The following is a 20684-nucleotide window of genomic DNA, read 5'->3' as shown; positions in this document are numbered from 1 at the left end:
CCAAATACTGCATATTTTTCGAGGCCAGATTCTACCCCTCTCCTTCTTTGTGGATATCATCTTCCCTTCTATTATTCATGTTTTCAAATCACTGTTGAAAAACGTGGAGTTTATCTAATTGAGTGGACAGCCAAGTGCAGTGACATCCAAGAGCAAAGTGCTACTTTAGATAAGAGTGTTACAAGCTGGCCCTTTGCAGACATTTCTAAGCTGCTTTCACAACATAAATACACGATGTGGGCAAGCACACAGTCTTAGATTTTCTGTTTTGAAAACTGCAGATTCACAGACCTGATTTTAGAGGCGCATATCAGCTCTACTTTCAAGCTATTGAGGAGTGTGCCACAACAACTGAAAACAAGGTACTGTGGGAGCCGTAGCATCAATGCTTCTTCATACCCAGCAGTGGCACTGCACATGGCAGTGTCCTATTTAGCAGCAGCATCTTGAGGGGACGCCCTTGTCACAGCACCAGCCAGTTGCACTGGGGTCTAGCTACTCGACCCCTTGCCCAGTAGATAAACTGCTAGATCATATTCTGCTTGCTGCACCTTGGCCTCTTCCTAACACCTCCCCCGGTTCCCTCTTTGCATTTCTTTTACGGTCTCCCTTCATCTTTTGTTGTATTTTTAATTCTGCTTTGTCTTAACTTTGCTGGAACTAGCAGCCTTCTGCTGGGCTCCCAGACTCTGAAGGATCTGCTGTACTTCCTTTCTGGTCTCACAGGACTGCTGCTGAAGCTTCTGGCAGAATTCTTTCTTGTAGCTTTTTTTTCCCCCAGACTCTACTGAAATAGCTGTTTGACTTTCCAATAAGAGATGCTACATTACTTCCAGGAGCAGGTGGTTCTCATTTCAGAATTTTCAGACAAGAAACTGAAGCATGTGACATCTTGTGAATCACAGATTCTTGCTTTCTGTCCTGACATTTCTCTTATCTTTTTGAGTTGAAGGCTGATCCTTAAAATGGATAACTAAGTGAAATTGCATACCGTGCCACTACAGCCCAGCCAAATAATATCTAGAAAAATGGCTTAGGTGGAGTCATTGCAAAATGAGGAATTAAAAAAGATAACTAAATTTTGGCCTATATAATATTTTTATATTTGTACTATTGCTTTCAAGATGAAATAAAAATTACATTGCCTGACAACTCTAAGTCAGTGTTTAATCTTACGTCTTATCTATCAGCACACCCCCATATTTATTTTCTTTTTCAAAAAGTTCAACCAGAGATCCTATTTGCCATTTTCCTGCCTTTCTTCACTCCTGACGGAGGCTTGAAGTGCTGGCAACCCCAGCCGGCCACCAAGAGCTTCGTGCTGTAGGAAGTCAAACTGAAAATGTACCGTCTTAAACCTTTCAGTCTGTCCAACAAGAAAAAATGCATAAGGAAAAAAAGCAAGAGATGATAGAGAAAATGATTTTTTTAAACATATATTACAAAAGATTGTCTACATCAAGAGAGTATATTGAGTTTAAACGTCTAAAATTAAATACCGGAATGTCTCAAATTTTTAAATGTATCTGTAGTAGGTTTGCATGGCAAGGTTTTGGTAGGGGGGGGCTACAGGGGTGGCTTCTGTGAGAAGCTGCTAGAAACTTCCCCCATGTCCAATAGAGCCAATGCCAGCCGGCTCCAAGACAGACCCACTGCTGGCCATGGCCGAGCCCACCAATGCGATGGTGGTAGAGCCTCTGGGATAGCGTATTTAAGAAAGAGGGGAAAAAAACCCTGCGCAACAAAATTGCACTGGAAGAGAGGAGTGAGGCTGTGAGAGCAGCAGCCCTGCAGCCCCCCAGGTCAGCGCAGGAGGAGGCAGGAGGGGCTCCAGGTGCCGGAGCAGATTCCCCGGCAGCCCCTGGTGAAGACCACGGTGAGGCAGCTGTGCCCTCAGCCAGGGAGGTTCATGGTGGGGCAGATCCCCACCTGCAGCCCACGGAGGACCCCACGCCAGAGCAGGGGGATGCCTGAAGGAGGCTGTGACCCCGTGGGAAGCCCGTGCTGGAGCAGGTTTGCTGGCAGGACTTGTGTCCCATGAGGGACCCACACTGGAGCAGTCTGTCCTGAAGGACTGTGCCCTGTGGAAGGGACCCGCACTGGAGCAGTTAGTGAAGAATGGCAGCATGTGGGAGGGACTCACGTTGTAGAAATTTGTGGAGAACTGTCTGCTATGGCAGAGACACCATGCTGGAGCAGGGAAAAGTGCGAGGAGGAAGAAGTGGAAAACGTGTGATGAACTGACAGTAACCCCCATTCTCTGTTCCCCTTCACCACTTGGAGGGAGGAGATAGAGAAATCGGGAGTGAAGCTATTCCTGTGAAGAAGGGAGAAATGGGAGGAAGGTGTTCTTACATTTTGGTTTTTAGTTCTCATTATCCTACTCTGATTTGAATGGTAATTAATTAAACTTATTTCCCCAATTCGAGTCTGTTTTGCCCGTGATGGTAACTGCTGAGTGATCTCCCTGTCCTTATCTCAACCCACGAGCCTTTCCTTATATTTTCTCTCCCCTGCCCAGCTGAGGAGGGGAGCGATAGAGCAGCTATGGTGGGCACCTGGCAGCCAGCCAAGTTCATGCCACCACAGTATCTCTGGACTTGGACTTCTGTGGCTAGGGTCTATCTCTCTATTTGGTGTTATTAGAACTGAGCTAGTTGAAAGGCGTTTCTGCTGTCTCCAGACGAGTTCAACCAGTTTCTATCTCTAGTCCGTCACATAACAACAATAACTTTACACTTAGCTCATGAAGATATGCCAGAGAATCTTCTTCTGCATCTCACTGCAGTTGGGAAGGGCTGGAAGGCAGTGCAGTGTCCCAGGAACAGCCATGCCTGAGCCCGTAACAGCTGGGGGGTTGTCCTACTTTATATCTGAATGTTCTTTATGTTCTCAGCTGTGTGCTAAGGACAGGAGCCCAGAGCTTGTGCACATGCTATTTGAGCGGCCCTTGGTAACGTCAGTGCCACGGAGTTACAGTCATTATCCCTGATAAATTGATGTTCTCTTGCTGCCTCCTCAGCGGACTCACTGTGAAGGAGCAAACGGACTATCTGCAGGTGCAAGGAGCAGTGCTTCCCAAGGATGCCTCAGCCTCTCCCACCTGAAGAAACCTGTCCTTGACTCCAGTTGCCTGACCAGGTGCTCCCTCCTCCTTACTGTGGGTCTGCTGTTAGAGCAGCGCATCTACAATCATCGCTCATACTTTTCTTCTTCAGTTCTGACCTAGATCTTCCCTGATTTGGCTTCTGCCACTGTGCTCCACCTGAGTCGGTGTACTTAGCCCATGGCTTCCATTAAAGTTCAGAACTGGAGGTAAGATGAGTCTTTCATTCTAATTTTAAACCGACACTTTAAAAACATTTTAAACTGTTGCTTGTAAAACTCCAGTATTTTAAAGAAAGGAGTTCTGGGGGAAGGAGAAGGAATAGTGCATCTCTCCCAGCAGCTTCCTTACAGCGAAGGCTGACAAGGAACAGACTGTTCTATTGATGCTGCATTTCAGCCTAAGCTTCTGGAAAGCCCAGTTTTCTCTTAAGGGTTCCACAAAAGCCTCTATTGATTTATTTCTAGCTAATACTGCTGCTCCCCTCTCTGATCTGTCTCCTACTTTCAAGAGATTTGCTCAGGTTACTCTTCATGCTTTCATTTGGCTTCCACAATTTTATTTTAGCTTCCACATCTTCGATCTTTCTGACAAGGTGTTAAGGGATCCTCATTCTCTTTTCAGCATTTTCTGCAAATTCAAGAAATAGCTGTACTCCATCACCTTTTCTTCCCTCTTTGTACTTCGCCTCTGAAGGTTCTTACCATAAATACCATTCCAGCATCTTTCTCCATGCTTATGACTCACCAGCCTTTCCACTTCAAATTTGTCATATTCTTTCCAAGCGAAAATTTTGACTTGTCTCTCTGGCACTAATTGCCATGCTACTGTCTGGTATTTCCTAAGTCGAGCTAGTGCAGCACCCACATTGAGATATTTTTGGTAATCTTTTTTATTGCCACTCCACTAAACGCATTTTCTTGTGACTCTTAAGCATCTGTGTCCTCTTACAGAAACTTGCTTTTGGTTTCCCAGATCCATTACTCCCACCTTGTACAACTTTTGTTCCCATAGTTCTGATACAGGTAGGAAAGAGGTGGTAGGTTTGTGTGGAGTCACCAGTCAGCGTATCCTAAAACACATGAGCAGATTTCAGCTAGGTTTGGTTTATGGAAGTAGATTAAGTCTTGAAAACATCCTTTATGACTAACTTGTAGTATCTTTTGCTCATAGTTCTTTGTTTTATCTCTGCACTTGAGAAGGTGAATAATACATAACCAAGCCTACTAGATTTTTCTAAAGACAACTGTATCCAACTGAAGGTGTAAACACAAAAGAGAGGGGCTGAGTGTTTAGCACTGACCGATGGGGAATAACTGGGAGTAATGAGATTAAATTGAACAAAGGAAAACCACTGAAGGTTGAACATCAGGAAAATATCCTGGCCGTGTCTATCAGACCATGGACTAATTTCCCATGGGAAGTGGTGGAAACTCCATCTCTTGAGTCATTTACAATTAAACCAGATAAATCACTAAAAAACAGAGGGCTGGGAACAATCCAGTTGGAATTGGAAGGGGATGAACTAGATGGTTTCAAAAGATGGTTTTAGCCTCAGTTTCTCTTATTCTGAAATTAAATAACACGCCTGCTCACTCAGGACTGACAAGCCTGCAGCTGCACTGCGTCCTCCTCATTATGGTCAGGTTGAAATGCTAATGTCACTCTAAGTGACCATTTTTCTGTGTTGTGGTAACGTTATGGCTCAAGCCTGCTAGGGTAACCAGAGGAGTCCCCCACGGGCCCTCCTCCTCGCCATATCACAGACCTGGCTGGGACTGTCATAGGGGTTTTCTGCCAAAAACGATGCTTTGTTTTAGACTGGTTTCTCATTATTTCCTCTACCACGTACCCTGCTGGGCTGAGCTCCCCTAGATGGCAGAGCTGAAGCAATATAAAATGCAAAATGCTTTATGCAGCCTTGCTGTAACAGGGACAGCCATAGACAGCCACTAATTTTTTGAGACCTACTTGCTAGAAACAGCTTCTGTTGTCGTGGTTCACTGTTTGCTGCATGGGAGAGATGGTCCAACTCCACGTGCAGTTATGCGGTTAGGATTTGGCCCTAAAAGGGTATTGTTTCCCATAAACGATTCAAGTTTTCAGTTCTCAAAAACAGCAGGCCGAGAAACCAGTTCATTTATGGTTGTGTCTTTCACAAAGCCCCGTGGTCCAGCTACAATGACTTTTCAAAAAAAATCAGTTGTGCAGATGCTTAGTTGGAAAAGCAATGAACTTGATGAGGCAAGTTCAGAGATGCTACAAGTGATCTTCTTGTCCATTTACACTTTTCAAGACTTCTGTTAGACAAAACTACGGGTCAGCCTATTAGCAGTGTTAGTCCACACAGTTTCTCTTTCTGTCCACACACAGATGTTTTTCCAACTAATTGAATTCTACTGCAATGCATTTTTTGAGGGTTGAAGTGCTGAAGAAAGCTGAACCCAAACTGGGTCACATTTTGAGGATTTCTTCTGAAATTACACACATAGCTTTCTTTAAGGATCTGATAAAAATTACTTGACTTCTGTAATATCCAGAACTTTCTTCAATTTGTACAGTTTGCAGAAAAGGACAGTAGGTCAGGGGCTTTTTTTGTTGGTGTTTCTTTTTGTTGGTGTTTGTTGTTTCTTTTTCAGCTGAGCAGCTCCACGTGGTGTGTTGCATTTCTCCGCTGGCAAAAGACTGTATTTTTTAAAAAATATTGTTGGATTAGCATGAGATGCCTGAGAGCTCCCCGTATTACAGTGAGAAACAAGGTAAACAAACTGATAGTGGCTGTGGTAGATATGTAGAGGTAAAATGGAAATTACTTGGGAAGCAAGAAGATTGATCTGAATTATTTCAAAATTTGCCTTTTCTTACATATCTGAGCATGTAAGTGTAGGTAACATAGTCCAAATCAAGAGTCGTAAGTAGAGCATAACAAAAAACCAACTAATTTTATCTGTGTTGGTAAGTCATTAGTTCAGAATCAGGCTAACCTTCCTAGCTCTGAATTTGTATAGCTTTACGGTTTATTCTTGAAGAATTTTCTTCTTATATGATGGTTATTCTGCTTACACCCAGTCTTGTACCGATCATTCCTTGTTACTCCTTCTGTTACACTTCCCGTTATTTTAACCTCTTTTTTGCTAAGAGTGTTACCGTTTCTAATTTCTGACTCATCTTTGATTGTCTACAGCTCATTTCACATTTACCTTACCTATTTTGTCAGCCTTTGCTTCCTCCAATCTTTATAATTACCATATATCTTTTTTGGTTTTCCACAGCACAGCTTCACAGTATCAAATACTCATGTTGCAAAATTTCCCCTCGTATAAAGATCAACAATAAGTTAGCTGGAAGTCATCCGTATTTCATTATGTTTGGCACTGAGAAGTGCAGCTTTTAAAGAGCCTCCACCCTACAGCTGCATCTCATCATTGATCCATTTAAATGCACTAATCTAGCCAAAAAGCAAATGTTTCCCATTACAACCTGTCTCTAAGTGACATCTATGTGCTAGTTTAGGAATAGATCTTCATAATAGAACTACTTTGGAGGTAAACCAGGAAAAGATATTCTTCTGGTTCTGTGCTAAACACTTGCATGCTTTTAGCCTGAAATAAGTATGGAGCCATGTGCTTCCATTCAGTTATATAGCGGGTAAAATAAACATTGTGAGCATTGCTCCCTGAATACAAATTCTGTAATTATGGGTTACGTGTATGATCAGTTCAGTGACTCGACATTGGCTCCTACATTTGTAGGGATGTCTCCACAGAAAAGGAAAATCATGAAAAACTCTGAAGTTCACAACGAACACAGGGGCAATATCTAAGATGCTACTAATATCCCAAAGGCCCTTGGATCTTTGTCATGGTGATCATACCACTGCAGCTTCGTGAAGGGAGTAATGAGGCCTGACCTGCCCACAGGCTAATACAAGAGTGTGTGAGGTGGCTTTTTGTTTTGTTTGACTTCATCGACATAGTCATACTACTGGAAATCCTGCTAATCAAGATGAAGTGCCTTTAAAAAGAAAAAGTGGGGTTTGCAAGTCCTGTGACACAGAAGCATTTTGATGTCAACCTCACAGAAAGGTGAAAAGGAGGTATCTTGCAACTGAGAAGGAAAATACACAATATATTCAATACCATATTCATTATTTCATACATGCATATGTTGAAATAACGATCAATATCCAGTATGGATTATCTTTCAGTCCTCATGCTGCCTTTGCACTTTTCAGCTGTCGGTGGGATGCGGGACTCTCCCTCAGCACTGCTCCATTCCAACAGCTGTCACAGGAGAGCCAGAGGGTTGTATAACAAGAGAGTGGGTAGCTGTAATTTTGGTACCCAGGAACTCGTGGGAGCCTGTTTCTTGACACCAAAGACAAGTAGATAAATGAGAACGTGGAGGTACACAGGCTTTGGAGCACTTTGCAAGAGCTGCTACCAAGCAATCCACAGGGGCCGTACCCAGCTACTTAGGCGTTCTGGCACTTTTTGAAATACTATGGTTTCTCCTGAAGGCCTTTCTCACTGCCAAATGCTTTTTGCATGTGTTGGATGGGTCCCTGAATCATAGTTTCTGCAGTGCTGATGCTCACAAAACTAAGCCTATTTTTGATCACACTGGCATCTCCTTTCCAAAACTTCTTTTCTAATCCACAACTGCAGCCAACAGCACCTTTGACCCCTGGCATGCCTTCCCATACACTCAACCTTAAGGTAGACATACCATTAAAGCCCTGAGCTGTATTTGCTTTCTGAATTAACATCCCAGCTGTGATAAATGTGGCAGTTCTTGGATAACAGTTATTGTTTCATGCTGTTTGCTGGCAGCATCAGGAGAATAGTGGCAGTGGTCTCAGTTCAAGTCACACACCAAAGGCTGCCTTCATAGCCACAAGGGCTGAAAAATAACCTGCTGTAGGGAGGCTTTGGTTCTCAGTCCCAGTTCCATGCAGTGGACACATCCCCAACTACTATCTTGTTCAGCAGTGAACGAGACAAGGATTTAATCACTCCATACTACCAAACAGAGAATATCTGTACCGAAAATCGTTCTACCGTGCTGACACACAGAACAGATCCCCAGTGAACAAAGAACCCCAACCCTTGTGACAGTGTGTACTGTGTGTGAAAAGACAAGATTTGAATTCAGCTTTAATGCACTTGGCACATAGTATATGATGCTTAACTTTTCAACTCAAGAGAGGTCAATTATATCATGTCTCAATATTTTACTTTTCTCTGGACTTACACACAAGTCTGTTGTGAAACAGACCTAATAATGATTTCTTACGGTAGTGGACACCACTGCTCAATTCTTCATTACTATTAAATGGACCCAATTTCTGTGTCAATAAAAATGACATGTGCTAGGCATATCGTTTCCAGGGTCACAACCATTCCTGGTATATTCTGCAACAGACAGACAGACTGCTAAGTTTTATAACAAGGTAAATGAAACTAAAATGAAAATCAATATTTTCTTTTACAGAAGCTTTTAAAACACAAGTCCTGGTGCCTTGCTCAGAGTAAAAAAATCCTTCCTTACTAAAGGCAAGCCTGCAGCAATACAGATCCTGCAGCACAATCACACTGTTGCTCTCACCCCACAAAATGGCATGTCAATATATAAAGTGATAAGCCAAAGAAATTTGGAAATAACTAATTAACATAATTGAAATGTCTCAGTTAATATACTTGGTTAACAGCAATACTACCAGGAGAAAATTCCCCCTACACACTTGGATGAAAGCCTTACTGTTAACTCATGTCATATTTATTTCTTAAAATAGAAATAATTAATACTTGTATATGTGCAGTTATATAAAGCAGAATTGCACAGCTGTCCCCTGCTAGTCATCAAAGGGATGCTGTTTTATATACAGGAATAAAGTGTTACTTTTATTGTATTTCTCACAATACGAGGGTGGGCAAAAAGGAAATGGGCTAATAATATGTCATTACAGTTACAGTAGTCTGGGCTCTCCCAGAAGTCAGCGGAGAGAAAGAAGAGCCCTAAGAAGTTGATGCAAGCTGTCTTCAATAGTGGCATGAACATGTCTGCTCAGCTTCTGTATCTCTTCATTGATTATTGAGAGAGCCTAGCTGATTAGCTCCGATCAAATGACTAATTCATAGATGGGTAAAATCAGGTGTCATGAATACTATCCGCAGCGTTTAGTGCACTCGGAGAGCACAAGGCAGGCAGAAAATTTCCCTTGCCTCAGGATGTTAGGGGATTGTGTTATTAGTCTCCCTGTTTGCCCTGAAAGACAGCCCTATTGCAGCCAGATTTGTAAGGATTTGCTTGCACCTGGAGTTTGTGGCAGTGGCCATGCTGGAACACCTTTATCCACAACTAGAGCTCCTCGTTCTTGTCTTTACAGCAGCTAAACTGAAGGTGAGTAAGACATTCAGATTTTTGATAGACCGTACCCAGCATACACTTTGCTAATCCATTAACGTTTTCAATATTTCAGCAGTGCTCCTGCTCTGCATTGGAACCAAAAGCAAGCCTTTTCATTAAAAGCCAGCAGAAGAGAGGGAGTATGAGATCCATTTAATTAAAACATTTCCAGCCAATACGCTAAGGAACGTTTAGATTCTGCATGTATCTTATGCATAGTCAATGGAAATTGCATGAGCAGAGGCTGAAAAGGCTTGGAGGAAGCCAATGTAAAATGAGCAAAGACTAAAATAGTCTAGACTGTAGATTACAAGAATAAGGCTCTGGCATATATCTGAGAAGAACCGAAATATTCAGCTACTAAGTGGACCGGCTGTCTGTTAAAGAGTGGCAGGTGAGCCCTGACACAGTTTAGAGCAGCCTGCCAGCTTGCTCTGCGCGGAACGACACGTCTGACAGTAATAACGTGTTCCAGCAGCGTTTCTGCAGAGGATGCTGCAGGGAGCAGTACTGTGGGCAAGCACAATCCCCTCACCCAGAAGTGCCTGTTTCCCTATAGCTGCTGGATCCTCCGGCTGGGTCCATTGTTTCTATACCCTCTTTCAATGCAGAGTAGCATAGAAGTTGAGGCACTATTTCATTAGCGCATCAGTCTGTGAAATAACTATTTGGCTATATGTGTAGCTAAAGTAGACAGCTGTTTGAGGTAGCTGTCTTCGAGGGACACTAACACGAACCACCCTTTCCCAGTGATCCAAGCAGTGTGTGTCACTCCCTGCCCTCATCTTTGTTCTTGTAAGAGCAATACTGTCATGACCAAGAGGGTAATCCTCCAAGCTGGAGTCAGAAAAAATCTTGCAGGAGGAAAAGCCAAAAGATGACTGCTGCAGTGTCTCCACTCCCCTTAGCTAAAGCAGTTCGCTGACTATTGGAAGGGGACTTGAGCTCTGCACAGCTGTTATTTACCTCTGTTTTGAAATGCAGAAAGTTGCAGTAATCTGTTTATTTTTCTTTAACTCTTTTGTGCTTCAGAAGTATCACACAGTTCAAAAAGCGGTATGACTAAATTTTAAGAAAATCATTGTGCTGGCAATGTTTTAACAACTGTTTCTTTGTAAAAGAAAAGCAATAAATAAGGGAAAGAAGATTAAATAAACATAGAAGCTATCAATGGCAGGAAAAATATCTAAGCGAATAGAGAAGTTTGACAGATGGTGACGGGTGAAAATCTTTGCTTTTTCTCTGGCTTTCATCAAGATTTCTCTGAAACTTAAGGATGCCTCCAAAAGAGGAGCTTGACACATCACAAATGGAATGGAACCTGTTGCTCCTACAGCTGGTCCTACAGGTCTGGGAATAAGAAAAGCAAACAGGAACATGGCATATCAAGGAGAAGGGGCTTCCCTTTAGATTTCTCTTTTGTACTAATCAGATCCAGTTATTAAGGCTAATTACCTTTATAGAAGCTGATTAATACTTGTGGCACTCACCTCAGGCAGTTGTATAGTCCTGAAATCTAATAGTCCCCCTGATTAAAAGGGAAGACCACTCTCACTGTATCAAAAAGATTAAGTACTGTCCTTAGACTTTGAGGAAAATGCTTTGCACTACTGTGCTCAGAGTTTGTTTTGTATTTTGCTTAGGGCTTAAGGACTGCCTTGAGAATTAAATAAACTTGGACTCTTTCCCCTTGCCTCCCTTGTAATGCTTTGGTCTAATCCTGCAAATGACCTTTGTGTGGACATATTTTGCATCCACATGGAGCCATTTGGAGTCTAGTGCATGTGAAACAGCACAATACTGCAGCGAAGAGTTCAAGTGTATCTAATGAGTTAAAATATTTGGCTGCTGCTTTCTTCTGGGAAAGCAGTTCTGAAATGAACATCTGAGGGTGTCTCAGCAGAAGACTGGGCCGAAAATATTCTGTAAACGTGGCTTTGTTCCTTAGCTCATACTTTCATTTTGACTTCTCCCAGCATTATGTTATTGCTTATGATATTTCTGGATTGATTTTTGTCTAGATTTGCAACTTTAAGTCCATTGCCAAACAGGGACAAACTGGTGGAGGGTGCTAACAATTAATTTAATCACACTAGAAACATGTTATATTCAATGCTTTCTTTAGTCAGTTCAAAAGCATGTTTCTTCTGTATATACTACAGTTTGCATAGGCAGTCAACATAGCATGTTTACAGAAAATTAATGAGCATTTCTGTTCATTAGTTGCAATAATTTACGTGGCTGGGTTTCTGTGTTTGGTGGTGTGTTTTTCTGTATAGGCAGATGAGCTACTTGGAACCTGAACTTAAACCTAGGTGTCCCCAGTTCCTACAGTTGTCTCTGTCCGTAGAATTAGAGCAGAATCACTCTTCTGACATTTGGCATTTTACATCTTTCAAAGGGTTTGTAAAACAATGAAAGAGAATGAATCCAATACTTTCTTCTCCTTGAAAGCAGCATCCATAGACAACCCTTTCTCTGGAAGTAGGATGCAGCTTGCTGGGGAATTTATAATACTTCTTCTAGAAACATACGATGACAGTTTAGCTCCATTAAAATACCAAACATATTCCTAATAGATCCTCTTCTGGAAAATTCATACCATACAGACATAAATACAATCTAATAAATACAATCTAGTTTGCCTCACAGATTTTTTTTTTTTGGGGGGGTGGGGGTCATGCTTTCCTGGATACTCTCTCCCCATTTTTTGTCTCACTTTAAAGTCAGAGCAGGAGGATGAATGGTGGGAAAGCCGGGGTGGGGGTGGGGCAGAGAAAAAACCAACAGTGTTAAACAGTATTAATATCACTTTCAGAGCCTAGTCCCCATAAATAGTAATCAGCTTACAGGTTTAGAGACCTTCTGGCCTTTAGATGGCTCCTGCTGTCCCAGAGAGCATCTCTTGTGTCTCTCCAGTGAAAAGAGCGCTGAGCAGCGGTCGGTTGGTGTTAAGTAGCAGCACATGGAGTCAGGTTTATAAGCCAGTAAGAGCTAAGTACCTGCTTTTTACAGGCTATCTGGTAGTGATGTTCTGATGAGCTCAAAGTGAAGTAAAAGCTCTTTGGACAGACTAGGCAAAACACAAAAGCAGGAACTGATACCTTCCTTATGGATGGAGCACATCATTGTTGGAATGAAGGAGGGTTCTGATGAAATCAATATATTTGTGTGATATAAACGCGTCATTCTTACTCCTGAGCTTTTCTCAGTGCCTGAAAGCTATCTTGATCCAGCTCCAGCTATAGAGGAAGATCCGTTAAATGGTAGAACTCAGAAGAAAGCTGTCACACTTCATCCATCTAGAGAGAAGCTGATAGTCACAAGAAACACAAAATCGGTAGCCTTGAATTTTGGAGACGGCTGTTAGCACTTCTGTGCTACTAAAACAAGGTTTCACTAATCAGTAGATCAAGCTACTGATTATGCGATAAAGCAAGGAGAGAGTGATAACACTGTTGTCAATTCATCACCAGCTCCTTCCACCTAAATTGTCAGTTCAGTAGTTAAACTAAACATTTTACAAATAGGGCTGACTTATCACCTCCCAGCCGATGGTACAGAACGAAACAGAGCTGTTATTTCAGTCGAGGAGCTAAGGTAACCCAAATTGTCATTTCACTTTTCTCTGCCATTCCAGCACTTAAACCTTTTCTGTCACGAACAATTTTAAATAGATTGGATTATTTATTGTATTGAACTCTTTTAAACTGTGTGTGTGGGAGGGGAGGGTTTCTGAGGGAAAATGCTGCACATCTTACAGTCCCTGATGTCTTTCTAAAACAAGTTAACATTGTTTGACCTAAAGTGAATAAACCCTCAGCAGAACTGAGGCTGATGACTTTATCTGTTAGACTCTGGCTCCTCTAATTTAAAACAAATGAAAGAATGCAGATAGTTTAAGTGAATGCAGAAGAGATGGGAGTGATACTTTTTTCCCCCTAGACCTTTACAAAACTAGGAAATCTTGCTGTAAACAGGCATGGCATTTTTAGAAACAAGTTTTTACTCCACAGCGACAGTTTCCAACAGCAAAACATGAAAAATGACTTTTGTTTTGCTTATAGTTTCAGAGTGTTTCAGTAGATTTTCATTGCTAGAAACCCAAGTTAAAAGTAATGTGAGTTCTGCTGGGCTCCTCCTAGCCATAATCTTGCCTATTCAAATTTTACACTGCAACTCGTTCCCCTGGGCTCACTGAATTAAAATTGTTTTTGTCTCTGGCTGGATGACGGTAAATTCCTGCAGGCTTGAACACTTTCCTATTGCTTTAGAGTACCAAGTTTGCTGTTGGAGCTGAAATATTAATGCCCCAAACCCACCAAAATGTGTCAAACCCCAAACTCAGAATAGCAGGGATCGTTGGTGTGAACAACTGAGGCTTATTGCTGAAAAAGTCGTGCGTCAGCCTGCCTTGGTGCACATTAGTAGCCTCACACAAACACCTTCGGGTCTAGTTCAGGGAGGCTATGCGCAGGAACACACGGGAGCGTTAATAAGTATCAAGTTAGGCTGTGAATTCACAAAACATCAGAAACTTTTCACCGTCTCTGTTTTGGACACATTTCTCATGGAAGAATAACCTACCTCACTACTTGGTCATCCTTGCTCTGAAGGGAAACTAGCCTGAGCTCATTTCATGAGCCTCTTACCCAAACACAGCTTCCTCTCTGACAATGGATCGGTGATGCTGTCCAGGAGGAACAGTTGTCTTGCTGTACACTCCAGGTGGGCTTCTCTTTGTGCCTTGGACACTGTCACCCTGACTGCATGAGGAGCAGCACCCTGACACAGCTCTCCGTTCACACCTCAGCTTTGTTATCTGAGAAGACTACACTGAGTGGAAGACACATCAGCTGAGACATTGGTTTTCATTGTGTAGCTAGCTGGTTCCCAGAACAGACAATTGCCAGAAGCCGGATAGCAACTTTCTCCCTAAAGTCCAGCAGGATAAGGACTAGATGCCCAGACCTCCACCCAAGCTATAATGTTACTCTTTGTTGCTCTGCTGGTTCCCTCAAACCTCAAAGTATTTTGAGAGTATGCAGTTCATTGCCTCCTCTTCCAAACTCTGAGTTTTAGTCTGTAAACAAACATTCTCCTCTGTCATTATGGTCATGTCACACTGTCTCTTTGCAAAGGTGTTGGATGCATATGTACACAAGCACACACACACATGCGTGCATACACATACACAGAGTTGCTCTGCCTCTAAGGACAACACCAAGGGCCAGGAAACAACAGTAACACACAGCCTGGGTAAAAAAATAATCTCTTTTGGGTAGCACTGAAAGGCAAGACCCAGCTTCCTAACTCAGAGAAAGCCGATCCAAAAGCATGATTCAAAAGCCTGGCAAATCACCTCTCCCTCCATCTAGCACCATCAGGTGGTATGGGAGGAGACAGCCTGACCATTTCTACACGTATTTCAGATCAAGACACAAGGGTCACTACCCACCCTGCGGGATGAGTTCTGCCATCTCCTGCTGCTGCTGGAAAGATGCTGAGGTATCCTCAAAGCAGTGAGTGGGGGAGTTGTCCTGGCACAGGACAGGAAAAAAGCCCTGGTAGCTCCTGCATGGAAGAGGCAGTCATCTTCCCATGCACATCTCTAATCAGTCGCCACAGCCTCAGGACATGGGTCCTGAGAACATAGCCAGAAATATTCCCCACAGTTTCACTGAGCACACCCAGTGGTGACCTTCACCTCACGGTCCTGGACCTGCCATGCATTAATGCAATGTCACACTTGACCTGTCTCATTGCCTCAAGTCAAGACGGAGGATCACAGGGGAAGGCAAGAGGCTACATTGGCCATCAGACTGGTTAGCTGAGTCCTGGACGATATTCTGAGAACGTACAAGTCAGCAGTGACACACTTTTGGCCTTGCAGACAATCCCTTTCTCTCCTGCTCATCTGTATTCAGCAAGCCTTGGTGATGCTGACTCTGGTTTGCTTCAGTGCCCAAGCACTCACAGACTTTATTTCCCCTTTGTTCAAACCCAACACTTGCCCACAGGCTTGCCCTGAGCCTGCTTTGCACATGTCATTATTCATGTGCACTGCTGGCAAACAACCTTGTACCTCACATTGGAGCCCCTGCTATACATCTTTTCCATGTCTTCAATACCTTCTTCTTTTAGTAGTATATCCATTTTCTTTTAACTTTATCCGCCAAATTTTTCTCCAACTGGTTAATCCTTCCCTGGTTGTCTGAAGTAAATATAGTTCTCTCATGTCTTGTCTCATTTCTTGTGCCTTGACAGTTACCCCTTGTAAGGCCTGTTACTTTCTGTTTGTACCTCTCTGCTCATAGGATTTTTGGATGTCTCTGATCAGTGCTCCTAAGCTGACCACTGTTCCAGCTTATAGATGACGCCTTAACACTCTCAAGATGCACACCCCCCTGCACATCTTCCTTGGCTTTTCAGTAGGCAAATGTCTCCCTTCCACCACAACTTTAGATAGGCAGAGAATTTCCCTGAGGGCTAAATCCTGCATAATACCATATATGCTTAAAATGGTGTTACTTCTAGATGTTGCCTAGTACCCTGTAACCGGTGGAAACAGCACAACTGAACCTTCAGGATGCCAAAATCCTCCCTTACTATGGACCCAGTAGCGGGCCTGGCTGCAGTTCTCTTTGGCAGTGCTCTGGACACTTGAAAAGCATCAGCATCCTGGGCTAACTGAGGTGGGTGTGATGTCCTGTGAAGATAAGACTGAAATAAAAGAATGGCGACACTTCGGTCAGAGTTCAGTGTAAACATGGGAGCCAAGATGTAAGCATGGCAGCGATGACATTTATTACTGTTGCCAGAGTGTAGGTGATTGGAATGTCTGTAGAATAAAAGGAGAATATTGTGGCCAAGTTACCAAGAAAACAGCCATCACTAGTGATGTCTAGGATGAATAATGTACTAGTGCTGGACAGGAAACAGGTGCCTGTATCATGACTGAAACAAAGGAATCTCAATGCAGAAAACTGTAAAGCAAATACAGTTGCAGACAATGGTCATATTACTGTGCAGCTCTAGTCATGAATTCATGGCTTTTACGTGGCTAGGAAGAGACTGTCTACTAGCTGCAGTATCGTGGAAAAATCAATTAATGAAAAATGTGTCATCCGCTTCTCGATCTCCCATTCTGGGGAGAATCTAATGGATTGTTCTCACACAGGGCACCTGTCAACATCTTCAGGAGCAGACAAGCTGTTAGACTGATGCCAACCGGTGCTCTGGCCATGTGCTGAAAAGCCTGTCACCAGGGTACTCACAGCAGCACTTGCAAATGCTTTCAGGGAGGTAGTAGCATTCATTACCTCCAAAGCAGAGGAGATGCAGAGGTGTCCATCTTCAGCCTGAACCTCTCAAAGCAGGTCCTGACCACGAGATTTAAGAAGCTGGGGTCTATGGTGGAACGTGTTAGCAGAATGATCTTTACCTCAGTGGCTCCTACAAGTTACAATTTCTGAGATCATCAGTACAAACATCTACTTGCTTAGAGGCATATCTCTTCACACTCACTCTTCCTTTCATCCCCAAACTTAAGCCTGTTAAACTCGGACCTTTTCTTACTTAACTTTTCAGACTTTATTATCTAAAACATCCAAGATTTACTGCTATCCCCTGCTACTGCCTATCTAATCTACCCTACCCAGGCACTCCACACTAATCTAACCTAATCTAATCTAATATAATCTAAAACGTCCTGTAAAAAACCTGCTTTCACTTTAGCTTCTGTTTCTCTCCACTTATGCTCTTCTCTAATCCAGTGGCAGGACATTTGGGACTGGCTACGGCTGAGCCTCTTCACTGCTCATGGCACCTCCGGTTTGACTGGTGGGCTGCAGGTGGTGAGAAAAGAGGTGGCCTTCAAGATGGCAAGGACAACACAACTGCTTGGGAAGTGAGTTGCTTCACAGTAGGCTGGGTGCAGGTTAGATGCCTAAACACATTGCACAGTCGAGAGAGGCACGCCCCTGGGCCCTGCCAGAGGCAGATGTGCAGATGTTAAGGACCGTGGGGGAAGGAGGCAGGTACCTAAAACATATTTAATGTAATTAATTTCAGTCCTCCAGTCTACCTGGCCAAGTGAATTTTGATGTCCACAATTTAGCCTCTAGAATTTCTATATTCTCAGGACAGCAACACATTTATTCAGCAAATGATAGTTTAAAAAGATAGAGCCCTATAATTGTGCCACCACTGACCCGGCAGAAGAGAATGACTGAGCACACCTCAGCCCCTGGACTGCAGTGCCAGCTTAACTCTGCCTACCTCAGCAATTTAAATTCAGCTGCTAGACTTTGCACTGAAGTGGCTGAGGTGCACTCAAGGATGTCTGCACTAGCTCTCCTGTGGGGACGATAGTCTTTAGCAAGGAGTGATAATAAACAGTAGGATGGTGCTAACACTTTATTCTGCTGCAGCTGTCTGCTAAGTGAATATGTGTCAACACCTTCAGACTGGAAGGTGAGAAAGTGAAATTACAGTTTTCAGTTACCCTAATTCTGCTTTTGCAACCTCTTTTATTAGGTCACTTTCAAGGGTGGTTAAGGGACTCTGAGGTTTTGCTTGCATGTTACAGTAACGAGCATGTTTCTGGAAAGCTTGACTGTTTGAAGTTTTTCTGTTGTAACTATGACACCATATTTAGAATGAAAAATTACAGCAGCATAGCCTTATACATGAAAGTCCTAAAAACACCCTAGTGTCTCGAACAAAAACATCTGCAGCAAAAAAAAAAAACACTGTGATTAAGAGGAAGAAAATGAAGTACACAGTTTAATAAAGATTTTCTAGTGTAAATCTTCTTTTGATAATTACACAAATATAATCTTCTTAGAGTTAATAATAAGTTCTGTTTCCTCAGCCTAGCTATGAAGTAATTTATGATTCTAGGATCACATTTTCCTCTGTGATATTTTCATCTCCCTGTTACAGTCTGAAAGCTAAAGCTAGAGAAAATGATTGGCAATGTAAGAAAAGTAAAAATGGAAGATTTGTCACCGCACTGATGTAGGTGTGCTGATATAAATAGAGACTTGATAGATAATAAATGATCACTCAGATCCTACTTGTGGTTTAATCTCTCTGAGATGTATTATAAATCTGACAACTTTGTACATGGATATTAGTTATGATGCTAATTTAGATTTGAAGTCAGTACTGTGACTTCTATAGAAAAAGTTATTATTATGAATACACAGAACTGATTTTGTATACATCACGGATTTCTGATGACGTTCTGCAAATTGACGTGATGACTACAGTGCACAGAGCAGCATGCAGCTCAGGCACACAGCTACACTTCTTGGTTCTGCTTGGTAACAGTTTCTAAACAGGAAAAGTGCTCCAACTGTTGCCCTTCTCCACCCTTCAAAAACCTGAAGTGATTTTAATTCTGGTCTTTCCAACTTCTTGACAACCATGGACCAGTGCTCAGGGTCGTAGGGCAAATAAATCTTTAGATGTTGTATGACAGTGAGAAATAGTTAGGGAGCTGGACAGAACCAGCCTCTGGATTGCCAGCTGGACAGCAATATGCTTATTTAAAATATGTATATATAATCTCTGGTCCAGGTCAGGTTCAGCCACAAAGTAGTCTCTGACATAAAAAAATTATGAGGAACTCAAATTCTTCAGAAACTACTACAGGTTTTTAACTGTATACAGGCCTAATGAAATCTGTGGCAGCACGCTGAATGGTAAGTAAGCATCTAAATTAGTGCAACAGGCCCTGAGTTGTAACACCCTTTTAAACTTGGCACATGCGACTTTGGTTGGGCATAATCAGCATGTGGACCTTAAGACTCTTCCTCCAGCTACTGGATGTAAGCTCTCTCCTCAGTTCTCTGGATGCCAATATTCATACCTGCTGCTGCTGAGCGCTGCTGATGGGTAGCCAGGCCAGTCACCCCTTTTCAGAGATCACTTAAGAGTAGCACAGTAAAAAACCCACCACAAGTCAAATCATCATTATTGTTTAGAGACCACAATCAAGAAAAAACCTTTCATTTCACACAAGACCTTTACCATTTCCTACAAATGCTTTGTTGTTCTTTGTTCCCTTTCATGGAGACCTTACTAGTCCAGCCTCTATACTGAAAATCACCGTTCTAGAAAAGGAAAAAATAAATAAATCACACGCTCCGATAACAATAGGTGAAGTATACAAAACGTTTATGTTACCACCTTCACGGAGACAAAACCAGGTCCCCCCAGCCCACACGCAAGCAGCTGCAGGACTCCAGCCTTGCCCCATCCCAGAGCCCTCCGAGGCGCGGCCGTGGAGGGGTCCCTCACCGAGCCAGGCGCAGGTTGGAGCTGGCAACAGTAGCACAAAATCCAGAGTTAGGGCGGAAAAATTTAGATTACTCATGTGTGACACCCCCCACCCCACCCCGCGAACACCACCGCCGAGTCCTCTGGCGGGGAGGGGGAGAAGGCGACGCCGCGGCCCGCCGCCTCAGGGCGCGCTGGCGGGCGGGGACGGCGGGGCGCGGGCCCGGCGGGGCTCTGCGCTCCTCGGCCGCAGGGCGGGTGCCCGAGAAGGCAGCCGGGAGCCAGTTCCTGCCCTCGCGGTGTCGTCTAAGGAGGTGGGTGGATTTTTGGAGGGAACAGAAACCGCCAGCCTGGAGGCGGGGGATGGGGACGGGCTCCCTACCGGCCCCAGCGGCGGAGGCAGCGGGAGCCGCCAGCACTGGGAACGCCTCGCCGCCGCCGCGGGGCTGAGGGGCCGGAGCCCTGCAGGCCGCCGAGTAAGAGGGGGCAGCGTCAGGGCCGGCGAGGCACCGCCGCGCGGCGCGAGTTCGGCGGGCCGGGCGCGGTTGCCGCCCCTGCTCCTGGCAGGGCAGGGGCCGCCGTGAGGCGCCGGGGCGGACTCGGGGCCTTCCCGGGGCGGGGTGGTGGTGTAACGGGACGGGGACAAGCGAGGCCGTGCGCGGGCGCGCAGGCCGCGGACAACGAGACGGTGCCGCGCTAGTCCGGGCAGAGACCGCGGTCTCCGCGCGGTGGAGGCGGCTAAGCCGCGCGAAGCCCCGCGCCTTCGGGAGGGCGCTGGCTGAAGCTCCGCGGCTCCCCCTCACGCCGAGCCCGGGTCGGAGCGCGGCGAGCGGCCCCCACCCGCGGCGGTGGGCGAGGCCGGTGCTCAGGTAGCCGGGGGAGC

General features: G+C 44.1%; 1 protein-coding gene across 2 annotated transcripts in view; it reads left to right on the top strand.

The window, feature by feature from the left end:
• The first annotated feature begins 20025 nt into the window (after window positions 1-20025).
• ARHGAP21 (Rho GTPase activating protein 21) overlaps window positions 20026-20684 on the top strand; it is a 118972-nt gene continuing 118313 nt past the window's right edge. Inside the window, exon 1 of one of the 2 annotated variants that reach the window (XM_040591117.1) lies at window positions 20026-20115. The gene's annotated coding sequence lies outside the window, so the exon portion shown is untranslated. Of the gene's footprint in view, window positions 20116-20175; window positions 20278-20684 lie in introns of those variants that run through there. The other variant, XM_040591119.1, reaches the window with a different exon arrangement.

Source organism: Falco naumanni, chromosome 4 (assembly GCF_017639655.2).
Source record: "Falco naumanni isolate bFalNau1 chromosome 4, bFalNau1.pat, whole genome shotgun sequence".
In the NCBI taxonomy this organism is placed as follows: Eukaryota; Metazoa; Chordata; class Aves; order Falconiformes; family Falconidae; genus Falco; species Falco naumanni.
The sequence above is the reverse complement of the archived record's forward strand: the minus strand, read 5'-3'. Positions and strand labels throughout refer to the sequence as shown.